The 12,752-nt window shown below is 35.7% G+C and overlaps 3 long non-coding RNA genes across 7 annotated transcripts; 2 read left to right on the top strand and 1 right to left on the bottom strand.

Moving 5' to 3' along the window:
- The first annotated feature begins 3,823 nt into the window (after window positions 1-3,823).
- LOC123719759 lies at window positions 3,824-5,307 on the top strand. Its single transcript, XR_006755845.1, has 3 exons — window positions 3,824-4,584; window positions 4,665-5,039; window positions 5,267-5,307. It is a non-coding gene; the product is annotated as an uncharacterized LOC123719759 (long non-coding RNA).
- Window positions 5,308-5,732: 425 nt separating this feature from the next.
- Window positions 5,733-8,903, bottom strand: LOC123719758. 3 transcript variants are annotated; one of them, XR_006755842.1, is made up of 4 exons: window positions 8,507-8,903; window positions 7,982-8,118; window positions 7,708-7,832; window positions 5,733-5,837 (listed from the first exon to the last, which is right to left on the bottom strand). It is a non-coding gene; the product is annotated as an uncharacterized LOC123719758 (long non-coding RNA). The 3 variants fall into 3 exon arrangements; XR_006755843.1 differs by having other exon boundaries at window positions 7,734-7,832; XR_006755844.1 differs by lacking the exon at window positions 7,708-7,832.
- Window positions 8,904-8,947: 44 nt separating this feature from the next.
- Window positions 8,948-11,557, top strand: LOC123719757. Of its 3 annotated transcripts, none has more exons than XR_006755841.1 (5): window positions 8,948-9,112; window positions 9,317-9,455; window positions 9,833-10,147; window positions 10,593-10,775; window positions 11,212-11,557. It is a non-coding gene; the product is annotated as an uncharacterized LOC123719757 (long non-coding RNA). The 3 variants fall into 3 exon arrangements; XR_006755840.1 differs by having other exon boundaries at window positions 9,820-10,147; XR_006755839.1 differs by having other exon boundaries at window positions 9,317-10,147.
- Window positions 11,558-12,752: the final 1,195 nt, after the last annotated feature.

The raw sequence follows: 12,752 nt of genomic DNA, 5'->3' as shown, positions 1-12,752 counted from the left end.
TGTGATCATCAACAAAAATGAGAAAGTACCTTGATCCTCCTAGCGATACATTCTCCATTGGGCCACATATATCACTGTGTACAATTTCCAATAGCTTAGTACTCCTGTTCCCTTTATTATCGAAGGGCAACCGACTTTGCTTTCCTTCACAGCACACTATACAGTTGGACTTGTTGATGTCGGCCTTCTCAGTTAATTTGACCCCCTCCACAGCATCCTGCATTTTATTCATGTTATCACTGTTGACATGTCCCAATCTACGATGCCAAACTTCTGGAGACTCTGCTGTTGCTGCCACCAAACAAGATGAAGTATTTAGTTTATAAACTCCATTTATAAGTGATGCAGTCGCTACTAGAGTGTCCTGTTTATTAAATATCTCGCATCCATCGCTTGTAAAATACACCTTGTTACCCTGCCATATCAGTTGGCTTACTGACAATAAGTTGGTAGATAATTTGGGCACACACAACACTTTTTCAACAGTTATGTTAAAGTCACATCCTTCAGTTGATGTTGTTATGTTTACTTTTCCACAACACAACACTGGGACTTTATTCTGGTTAGCAACCATGATTTCCTTGGTGAACCCAGAATAACATTCGTCGACCATCCAATCTTTATTGCTTGTCAAATGCGAACTTGACCCAGAGTCGACATACCAGTCACTCTTGTCAAATATTCTGCTAAAAAACACGGCACTGAATGCATTACTTGTTTTTGACGATTTATTTTCAGAATTCTTATAAGATTTATCTTTATAAGTGCATTGATTACGGTAGTGGCCATGTTGTTTACAATTATAACATTTGACGTGTTGTTTTTCTTTGACAGATGTCGACATTCGTTCATTCTCACCATTTTTTTTTTTTTTTTTTAATAATTTTATGGCCTGGTAACGAGACCTTTAAGCCCATTCTCACCATCTTTCTTGTACATAGACTGTGTACTCTTTACACTCTTTGATTTTTGATTCTTGCGGAAACAAGCAAACGCATTGTTGGCATCACTGTCTTCCGGTCCAATGTCCATCAATTTCCCTTTAATGGCGTCGGTTGTGATTATCATGCCCGAATGCTCGATTGCCATTATCATGGGCATATATTTTTCAGATAATCCAGCCAACATGATAGATCCGATCCACTCATCACTTATGCCAAAACCCGTACCTTGTAATTTCTGACCAGCTTCAACAATTTGTGTTACATATGACGTCATCGAAGTGCAATTTTCTAATCGAATAGAAATTAAATTCCTCAGAAGACTTATTTTTCTTGTAAATCCCGAGTCATCGAATAACATCTTCAATTTATCCCACAATTCTTTCGATGTTGCTACATTCTTTATATGAACATAAAGAGCCGGGTCAATTGTTAGAATCAACTTCGCTTTTGTTCTCGCATCGTCTGCAGCTGCTGGAGCAACGTTGGGCTCAGGTTTGATACACCCAACCATTCCCTCTAAGACAAGGAAATTTTCTGCTGCGAAACACCATTCACTGTAATTTTCACGCCCTTGCAGTTTCGGCACACTAATGTGATAGTTCGAACTGGACGCCATTACTGATGCCTGACGCGACACAATAAATCTGCACAACTCAACACACTTAGTCCTATTCTGCCACGAATTATTATTATCGATAATGTCCTGATAATCAATAATTATACTGTCGCGAGAACTAAGTACTTTTTATGAGCCAGGAGCGGCCTGGGCCCATAACCTGTAATAAAACAACGTGACTGAGCGAGTACCGGAAAAGAACTGAACTTTATTTTCTAAATACAAAAGTAAAGAATCTCATAGACAACATTTGATGACACTCTGGTACAAAATGTCGCTAGTAGTAGGTACATCTATATTTTGCTATTTATAATATTTATCTTCAAATAAGTCATACAAATTCTTAATAGGCCGGCAACGCACTCGCGAACTTGACATTAAGATTGTCCACGGACAATCTGTTCGTTTACCACCTGTTCCAAGAAAAACAGTAATAAGTAATAATCTTTTTAATATTTCAGTTTACTATAAATTACAATTTTTAAGTTTAAAAATTCTTAAAAGGCCTGCAACACACTCGCGAACATTGCGAGTGTGCAGTAACGGCGGTATCAGTTAAGAACTGTTGTAATTCTTGTTAGGGCACGATAATTATACACACAGTATCCGTAATAAAGAAATATATTTACTGTTTAACTTGGAAGTGATATGTCTGCTTCCTACCACGATACACATTGGAATGAAACAGAAATGACCTGGAGCAGAGTGAGGTAAAGACAATTTGGCGCCTCGACAAGATGGCGGCTCGATCGCTCATTCAAATGACAGGAAAAAGTCAATACAATGATTAATTTTTGCAATATTACTCAAATAAATCAACATGCCCCCTCAAAAATTAATTCTTGTACAAATCAAATGCCTAAACAGAACTATATAACTTCCAAGCGAGTCTGGGAAAATACAAAAATAATGATCCAACATTTGTTGCTCGGATAAGGGAAAACCCAGAAAAACCTTATCAGATCATTTCATCATCTTAAATTCGATACATTATATACATTACATATAATTATCAGAACACAATGAATATAACAGAATAATTAAATTAATAACAAATAATAGCCAACTCATTAAATATTATAATTGTAAACCCATGTTTCTCCTCATTTCATGAAACGTAACCGCTGGTAATGGTTTTGTTAACGCATCTGCAGGTTGTTGACCTGTGGGAATGTATTTTAGCTTTATTACATTTTTCTCTATTTGTTCCCTAGAAAAATGTCTGTCTGTCAGTTAATTGTCTTCATATATTACAATAGGAGTGGATATATCAATATGAATACTCCTTACCAAAGATTTAAGCCATAAAGGCTTCATATAAGGCCATATACTCAGCCGCTGTGGAGGAGGCTGCTACTGACTATTGTTTCTTTGTTGTCCAGGTTATTGAACAATGTTCAAACAATTTAAATATATAAATCAGTTGTGCCTTTTAAATATCTAAGCACTTTTTTGAGGCATTGCCACAATTCTTTATTATTTTAATTTGTGTACCTACTTAATATATTAACGCTAGTGCTTAAGTCAGGTCGAGTACATAGCATTATATACATTAGACAACCAATTAAATTGCGACATGGAGCAGTGTAATTTTTTCTGAGTTTAGTGCTTCATAATTGAGTTTACTATCCATAGGAGTAATTGCAGGTTTTTGTTGCAATCCTGCATGCAAAATTTATTTAAAACTGTTTTAATATAAGCACTTTGATCTAACATTATCATATCATCGCAACGAGTTATTTTAATTCCAAGAAATAATTTAATTTCATGTAAATCTGTCATTTTAAATTTACTCATTAAATATATTTTAAAACTGTTTATTGTATTTACATTAGCACTCACTATTACCAAATCATCAACATAAAGTACCACATATATATTTTTCTGTATATCTCCTTTATTTAGTATATAAATACATCTATCTACTGATGAATTCTGAAAACCCTCCCGCCTAAGAGACTGTTCAAAAATTTCAAACCAGTATCTAGCGGCTTGCTTTAGCCCATATAATGCTTTATTTAATTTACACACATAACCATTTTTGCAAGACACCCCTTCTGGAACTTTCATATATATTTCTTCCTGTAGTACCCCATTTAGAAATGCAGTTTTTACGTCCATGTGATGTACAAGTAAATTATATTGATTAGCAAAAGCAATAATAAATCTAAAACTAGCTATTCTTGCAACAGGTGCAAAAGTCTCATTATAGTCTATGAGATATTCCTGGCTAAAAGCCCTAGCAACGAGTCGAGCTTTATAGCGTAAAGGCTTTCCGAATTCATCATTTTTTATATTAAACATCCATTTGCAATCTATAATATTTTTGTTATCTGGCCGTGGTACTAAAGTCCATGTTTTATTTAAAAATAGAGAATTTAATTGCACCTTCCCAATGAACTCTATCGTCTCGTGTTTTAATCTCTTGAAACGAATTTGGTATTTTACACAAAATTGAACTAGCACACATAAGGTTATCATCGATTTCTTTATAAGAAATAGGGGGACGACTTTAAGCCTATCACTCCTACGTGGTTCAATACAACTGGTTGTGTCCTCATTATTTACGACCACTGAAAGATCATCAGAATGTGCATTTGGTTGTTCAAATTCGACGATGTCATGGTTAGTTTTGCGAATTTTCTGAGGAACTTCATAATCATCAGATTTACAGGTATCTGATTTATATCTGTCAGTTTTTTGAGACTTTATTGACTTTGAAATGTTGTCAATGTTAACATTATCATGAGAATTTACTATATTCTCTTCAGGTCGCAACGCAGGCCTGGATTGAAGTAATTTGTCTCATCTACTATGACATCTCTGACAGTAATAAATTTTTCGCATTTAGGATTCCAAACTTTATAACCGTTTGGTTCGTATCCCACAAGAATACCTTTCCATGACTTAACATCGAATTTTGTCTTATATAACTTATCATGCACATAAACTGTTGAACCAAAAAAATTTAAATATTTTATTTGTGGTTTTTTGTTATGCCACATTTACGAATTCAATCATCATGTAAGTAATTTATATATTATTTAACATTGTACATTATAGTATGAAGTTGTAATAATTTTAAGCAGCATTATTTTCTTTAGGTGACGTAATTGGTGAATAATATTGTAATTGAAAAGGATATTTCTCTTTAAATGTACAAGCTGTGTGTGATGCAGAAATAAAATATATTAATGTTGTTCCCCATGGCCTGGTGCCGCTCATGATGCAACAACTTTTGTAAACTCAGTTCTACAAGTTAATTCAAATTTATTGATAAGAAGGTAGAACTTGATAAATGTGCCAACTAAATTAACAGGTATATTTGTTTATAGCTTAATATCGTACAGGTCTACTGAGAAATCACTGGATGGTTGTTAATAGTGCTTACTCAAGTATACCTTATTCATTAACACCATTTCTCTGACTGACCAGAGATATGATGAAGTACACATTAAGAATAGGAATACTATAGAGAGGTAAATATATAGTATAATTTAGAGTATTAATAATTATACTATGTCAAAAAGTTGCAAGATATGTGACCCAAATGAAACATGATGTAAGGTTAAAATATTTGTCTTTTTCGGAAAATTTGGAGTATGGAAATGTCGCTTTAACATTGTATTTATTACTAGCTTAAGTTCAAGCTATTGTTATTGCCACAGCTGTTATGCAAAATATTTGTAAGGATTATAATTTGTAGATATACCGGCAGAAGTTTTAGTTCCAACACTTGATACAGTTTCAAGTCAAGAAGTTAATGAAGGAAATCAAGACGTAACTGAAAGAACAAGCTTTATTTATTATTTTGGAAAATTAATATATTCTTCTTAATTCTAGCAGAAACAAACATGTTGTATTTAAATGTCCTTTTGTACATATAAAATAGTAGTACTTATTTTTCTTAGAAGAAAGTTAGTTAAAATTTTAATAAGTTATGTTGTTAATCTACCTATAAAATTAAATTATTATTTATCATAACCATGTAATGTAATGAAATATTAGGAAAAATAAATAAAACATAACATAATATAAAATTTATTTCATTATACTCTTATATATTACTAATATGTAATCCAATGTTATAAACAAATGTTATAAATGTAAACCAATGAAAATGTTAAAACCATCAACTTCAACTTCAACAAACATTAAAAAAACAGAACTGGTACAATTGGTTCAGGCTTTGTATAGTTATGCGCTTACCTACACATTCTGCGATTCATTTTTTATATTATAGATGACACTGATGACAAAGGCACTCTTCTCGGTTGCTGGAATGAGAGATAAGTTTCATTAGGTTAGAAAATTATGGTTCCCGAAACTAAGAGCCTTCTGAAAAGCGGTCACCACGTTCGAGTAGTCCACAGGAAAACAAATATGATGCCAAACTCATTGCCGTTAATAATTTTTCCTAACGTTTTAAATATGATAGCAAACGATGGAAAGCCATTAAATAAATTGACCAGGAAACCGTGTAAGCCTTCGCCCCATCGCCAAAGTTCTTTAGTAATTTTAGTAAGATGAGGAAATTGAATTGAATCACTATACATTTCTTAACAAAAGTCAACCGATTTAATTTAATTTATAGGTTGGTCTGACGCACGATACCATTGTAAGTCCGGTAAAACTATCGATGGTTAAAATATTTACTCTCTAGACCCTTCGTGTAAAACCAGCCATATTCTGCTGCTGGACAGGCAGAGGTAGGCACGTAAGCCATCTAATTGTGCGAGATTTTGAAAAATTTGTTTATTATTATCATATTAACAGATTTAAGTTCTACATTTTATTATATACCCAAGAATTTACAAGAATTTCATTACTCTTTTCAGTATTTACAATAAATCCTTTAGCTTCAAGAAGTGTTCTAGCGTCCTGAATATTTTGTAAACATTCAGTGTAGCTGGAGGACATAAACTTAATATTTCTTGTGTTAGCTTCTAATATTAATTTAATTATTCTAAATTCTAAACATTTTTATGAAACATATTCTTAAGAATCTTGCTACAAGTGCGCATGTGCAATAGTTACTCATTTGACTCGTTCGGTTGTTTACGAGTTGTTACGAATTGACTCGACCATTTTCCCGAAGTGGGATGGTCGAGTCGGAGGAGGGAGTTGTGATTATAAAAGAGGTTGTGACACATGCGCAGGGGCCACTTTCGCTTCCGACCGCCGACCCGTGCGGATGTCTGCTCCAGTGCTCTCTCCGTGTGAGTCATCAGTGCTGTAGTGCCATCTCGCTCGCTCCGTGTGAGTCATCGCCGCTTGCCAGTGCGCACGCGCTGTCCGACCGCTGCCTTGCTGCCTGCTGCCCTCTCATTGGTCAGTCCGATCGCTGCCTTGCTGCCTGCCGCCCTCTCATTGGTCGCTTCGCTTCAATTTATGAACGCGGGTTTACCTGCGGCCCTCAGATAGCCACCTAACGGTGCCAAACGGTTATCTGTCGGTTAACGCCTTGTGCGGGAGTGTTTTTGTTGTAATTTATAGATTGTTCGAATTTGCTTTGTTCAGTCTCTGAATATAGTTTACTTTTAGGAACATCGCTGACCAAGAAAAAGGTATTTTATAACCTTTTATCCACGATAATAGAGTTGTATCACAAGTAATAAGTGAATAACATTCTTTGATAAACTACCAGTGAGCGCGAGGTGGCGCGCGCGGCGCTGGACGCGACTGCCTATAGTAGGCTGTGAGCAAGCTCCTTCATCCTGGATTCCCCTTTTGCCTATGATTAAATTCTTTTTGACCTTCTTTGTCCTTTTCTGATTTTGATGCGAGCTTGTAGTCAACTAATCGCTTACTGAATAGGTACTTGTATACCTATGTTCCTTGAAGTTGTTCTTTTAGATCTTTTAAGGCTATATAGAATAAAGTTGTGTCGTGTGACTGAGTCTTGGTATTGTGTGTCACATTGGAATCCGTATCCATAAGTAATTTTAATAGGTACATATTTCTTGTTTCCGCAGACAAGAACACTGTGAGTGGCCTCTGCTAAACAAGAAGTAGCTGTAGCATTTGGTTTCATTTGAAACCTGCGTCCTATATTAATCCTGTTTGAGATTGCGGTCTTTTCCTCTGGGTTCAAATTGGGTGCATTGATTAGAATACTTAGATAAAAGTTGTAAAGTGTAAGCTTACTGCAAGATCAAACTGTATGTCTTCACCTGGAGTATTAGACTTTGATGGATCTTCTCCCGATACCTGCAGCAGTTCATTGTCTCATCCAGCGACAAGTGGTCGTTAGGGCGGCGGCCGTGCGTTACCTGTTACGCGACGCTTTTGGTTATGTACGCCTTCGTTCGAGGATACATTACAACTGGATTTACACACGTGTAGTTACAATTTCAATCAAATGAAAACTGAGGGTAGTATTAAAGTCTCAAAGCTCAATGTATAATAAAACTTCACTTACAGGTAAGTCATATTGACGATTTTGTGTTGTACTTTGCCAAAACATGGTAGGGAAAATACTCAAAATGCGGTATACCATCAAAAGAAGATTCTTCCTTATCCTTGCATAGGTTCCCTCTTCCGTCCGAGAATGGGCCTCTGAAGTAAGTAGATCGGTTAATCTTTCCAATATGGACCGTCGATATTTGAGGTTTTAGAGGGGCGGGGAGGGGGTTGACGGCTACTTCGGAGCTTTTATATATACTCTAGGGGTAGGGCAGACAAGACCATGTGGATAGTGGGGTGCTCTGATTCGGTTTTGGGTACTTTTTTGATATTAAAAAAGTACAGGATAATACAGAATTAGATAATACAGAAAGTTACAAACAATGAAAAAAATATTTTCAGCTATAAATTTCATTTTAAAATCCACAACAGACCTTATGCAATCCAACTTTTTCAAAATTCCAGTAAGCAATTTTTTTTTTTTTTACTAATGATTTATTATTTTATAACCTGACCTGAAATAACATAAATCAAAACTTACTTTAACTCATCCGAGTAAGGATTAAGCCTTCTGCCAGATGACCTAGTAAGTCTGGGCATCGCAGCAAATTCCTCGCCAGGACTAGTCAGCCCACTAGGACCAGCAACCGGTTCGTCAAGGATCGGCGCAGAAGAGGAGGCCGTGACAAGCGGCTAATTTGAGTCCAACACTTGCACTTCACTTAACTCTTCAAACAATGGGCTTCGGAGACGCCATGGTAGTCAAACGTTGTAAGTTTATAGGAGTACGTAAAACGATTTCTACTGCAAGGGTGACAAACGATGACTGGACGCCATTAAACAAAATGAATGGCTTAAAAACAAATTTAGTGATCACCAAAAAGTATCGATACCCGAGTAGTATCGATATTTTCAATAACTTTTGTACTATCTACAAAACAAATATGGGTATTTAAACCGATGATCCATATTAGTTACAGTGAATGCCCAGCATAGGATACTATGTGAAAATCATTTGAATGAATCTTCATTTACCAGCAGCGATAGGAAAAGACTTAACAAGTTAGATTAAGAGTGAATAGAGGAGGATATAGACCAATTAAAAAACAAACATTGTAGTCCATATAGAGCAAGTTATGACATCCAAGTGAGTATTTACATTCATATTCTACCTAAGTCAAATAGACAAATTTTTATAGTCATGCTTTTTTACATAGAGGTAGGCAGTACATTTCTGACACACATCTAGGTGATATATGGATGATTAAAAGTTTTCTATTTTCTCCATCCACTTATTGGATTTGTTATCTTTTTCGAATTTTTTATTCAATTATTTTTGTATATTTTCCAGGAACCATCAACTAGCAAAGGTATTTTGTAGGACTTGGACGTGAAAAAGTTCAGTGAACTTACACCTCAAAAGCAAACGCTGTCTAAGAGATGCAGAAAAAATCTATCTGAAATAGTGAGGCTCTGAAAAAAGTTTCAAGGTGATAAAAACTCCAAAAGATCTATATTAAGTGTACTAACATCAAACGAACCTAGCAATGAAATATTAAAAAGCACATTAAATAATTCATTTTCTTTACTATTACAAAGCCAACTGAAAAACTTTATAAGAAAATTAACTGGAATGAGATGGACACTGGATGATAAAGTGAACGTCTTGAGCATCTATAAGAAATCAAACTTTTGTTTTATATTATTGATTAGGTTATTTTGAAAGAAAATATTTTTTTAACTGGATTATTATACATAATTATAAGTTTATAATAATACAAATAGTTTTAATCCGGTATAAAAAATTGGTTTCTTTCAATGTGTAAAAGCTATGTTAACCAAAGACAATACTAGGTTATTTTGTCAGCTCTCTCAAGGCATTATTGAACAAAATTCCAATGGTATGTGGAATCAACAGCCCAGTAATACAGACAGTAAAAGAAATCACAAAAGACCAAGATGTCAATGATAATTTATGTAAAATGGCTTTTGATGAAATGTCAATAAGAAAAAATCTGACATATAACGTAAAACTCAATGCTAAGGCCGTACTACTGTGATAGCAAACCATAGTCGAACTTTCATGGTTATCGGTGTTCGAAAATGCTGGAAACAGCCAATAGCATTTTACTTCTCAGGAGATTGTGACACAGCAGACAAGTCAGCAGCTCTTGTCGAGGAGGTAACCACTTCTTTAGAATATTATACAAAATGTGGTTGAATATTAATTTTTACAAATTTACATTGGCTTGTTTGCTTGAGTGCATGTTTAAAGATTTAATTTTTTTTTAAACGGTATTTCCAATTTACACTAGATATACAAATAAACAGAAAACTAAACATAGGTTGGTATAATAATTTAATTAATTGAACAGCGGAAAGATATTAAAACTTTTTTATGACTTATTTATCCATTGAACCATGACCATCCATTGACTTATTTATCCGCTAGTGGCCTTTGGCAATTATTTCCCTGCATCAAGTAGTTGTTAGTATTGCCTTATTGCCTAATTAAAATAACTAATAATTGATGTACCTCTGCTGTACCATATTTATTTTCTTATTGCCGCTTGACCTGTGATTGGTTAAAATTGTTTTGAGAATAAGATCATAACCTTCCATTGCAGGTACAGTAAAGTGGAGCCACATAGAGGAGTTTTATAATAAAGATCGCGAGAATCCCAACCGTGTTTGCTCCAGCTTTAACCCAGCACCACTTACAACCAGTACAGAATGGCAAACAGAAAATCAAAGAGCGCCTAGCAGATCAAATTTTAAGCCATTCGGTTGCAGTTGGAATATTTGCCAAAGTAAGTTTCAAAATTTTATTGAAAAGTACTTCCGTCCGCGATGGCCTCCTAAACTACTTAACCGATTTTAAATTAAATTGGCACACCGTGAGCGGTCTGGTCCAACTTAAGAGATAGGGTAGCTTAGATCTTTAATTATAGTCGCAATTTTATTTTATTGCAAATTATTTGTCTATAATTAATTGACAGTCACAATTATTCGACTGAATTGAGTAAGTGATCAATAGATGGCACTGCTATGGTAAACCGACAAACGTGTCATATAAGCTACAATTCAATATCATGATTACCACGTGTTATTGAGGCTAAAGTATGAACTTTTTTAATTTTTGGTGTTAGCCAACCACGTGTTACTTAGACCGAAGTGTAAATCAAATTCAAATCTAAAACCACATTCTATGGCAGCTAGTAATTATATAATTTATTTTACCTTCAGATGAATGATGACAAGACGCCCCTGGAACAACTGTCGCTGGACAAGCTTTTCGACTGAACGGAGATTCGACCGACAGGAAAGAGGTATAAACACTTATTATAATAATACTTGACATCTGTAATTGTGGATGTGATCCAAACCCCACGTCGGTCCAATTAAAAACTAGCTTAGGCAATTAGTAGCAGCGTTTTTAATACGCTGAAATTATTATTCTTCGAAGACACTAAACCTAGCTGCGCAACTGAATATCCCTGTAACAGCCAGGTGGAACCTCCAACCTCCCAGGGAAATTAAGTGGCATCGCCGACTCAGCTACGCCTACGTCTGGCTATGCTCTCGGGGTGTAACTCCCATGATTTAGTTAATCGTTATGAAACGAATAACTGTATGTAGAAGAGAGTGCCTGCGTCTGGCTATGCTCTCGGAGTGTAACTCCCATGATTTAGTTAATCGTTATGAAACGAATAACTGTATGTAGAAGAGAGTGCCTGCGTCTGGCTATGCTCTCGGAGTGTAACTCCCATGATTTAGTTAATCGTTATGAAACGAATAACTGTATGAAGAAGAGTGCCTGCGTCTGGCTATACTCTCGGAGTGTAACTCCCATGATTTAGTTAATCGTTATGAAACGAATAACTGTATGTAGAAGAGAGTGCCTGCGTCTGGCTATGTATGCTCTCGGAGTGTAACTCCCATGATTTAGTTAATCGTTATGAAACGAATAACTGTATGAAGAAGAGAGTGCCTGCGTCTGGCTATACTCTCGGAGTGTAACTCCCATGATTTAGTTAATCGTTATGAAACGAATAACTGTATGTAGAAGAGAGTGCCTGCGTCTGGCTATGCTCTCGGAGTGTAACTCCCATGATTTAGTTAATCGTTATGAAACGAATAACTGTATGAAGAAGAGAGTGCCTGCGTCTGACTATGCTCTCGGAGTGTAACTCCCATGATTTAGTTAATCGTTATGAAACGAATAACTGTATGTAGAAGAGAGTGCCTGCGTCTGGCTATGCTCTCGGAGTGTAACTCCCATGATTTAGTTAATCGTTATGAAACGAATAACTGTATGTTGAAGAGAGTGCCTGCGTCTGGCTATGCTCTCGGAGTGTAACTTCCATGATTTAGTTAATCGTTATGAAACGAATAACTGTATGTTGAAGAGAGTGCCTGCGTCTGGCTATGCTCTCGGAGTGTAACTCCCATGATTTAGTTAATCGTTATGAAACGAATAACTGTATGTAGAAGAGAGTGCCTGCGTCTGGCTATACTCTCGGAGTGTAACTCCCATGATTTAGTTAATCGTTATGAAACGAATAACTGTATGTTGAAGAGAGTGCCTGCGTCTGGCTATGCTCTCGGAGTGTAACTCCCATGATTTAGTTAATCGTTATGAAACGAATAACTGTATGTAGAAGAGAGTGCCTGCGTCTGGCTATGCTCTCGGAGTGTAACTCCCATGATTTAGTTAATCGTTATGAAACGAATAACTGTATGTAGAAGAGAGTGCCTGCGTCTGGCTATGCTCTCGGAGTGTAACT

The sequence above is a fragment of the Pieris brassicae genome, unplaced genomic scaffold (assembly GCF_905147105.1).
Source record: "Pieris brassicae unplaced genomic scaffold, ilPieBrab1.1, whole genome shotgun sequence".
Classification (NCBI taxonomy): Eukaryota; Metazoa; Arthropoda; class Insecta; order Lepidoptera; family Pieridae; genus Pieris; species Pieris brassicae.
The sequence above is the reverse complement of the archived record's forward strand: the minus strand, read 5'-3'. Positions and strand labels throughout refer to the sequence as shown.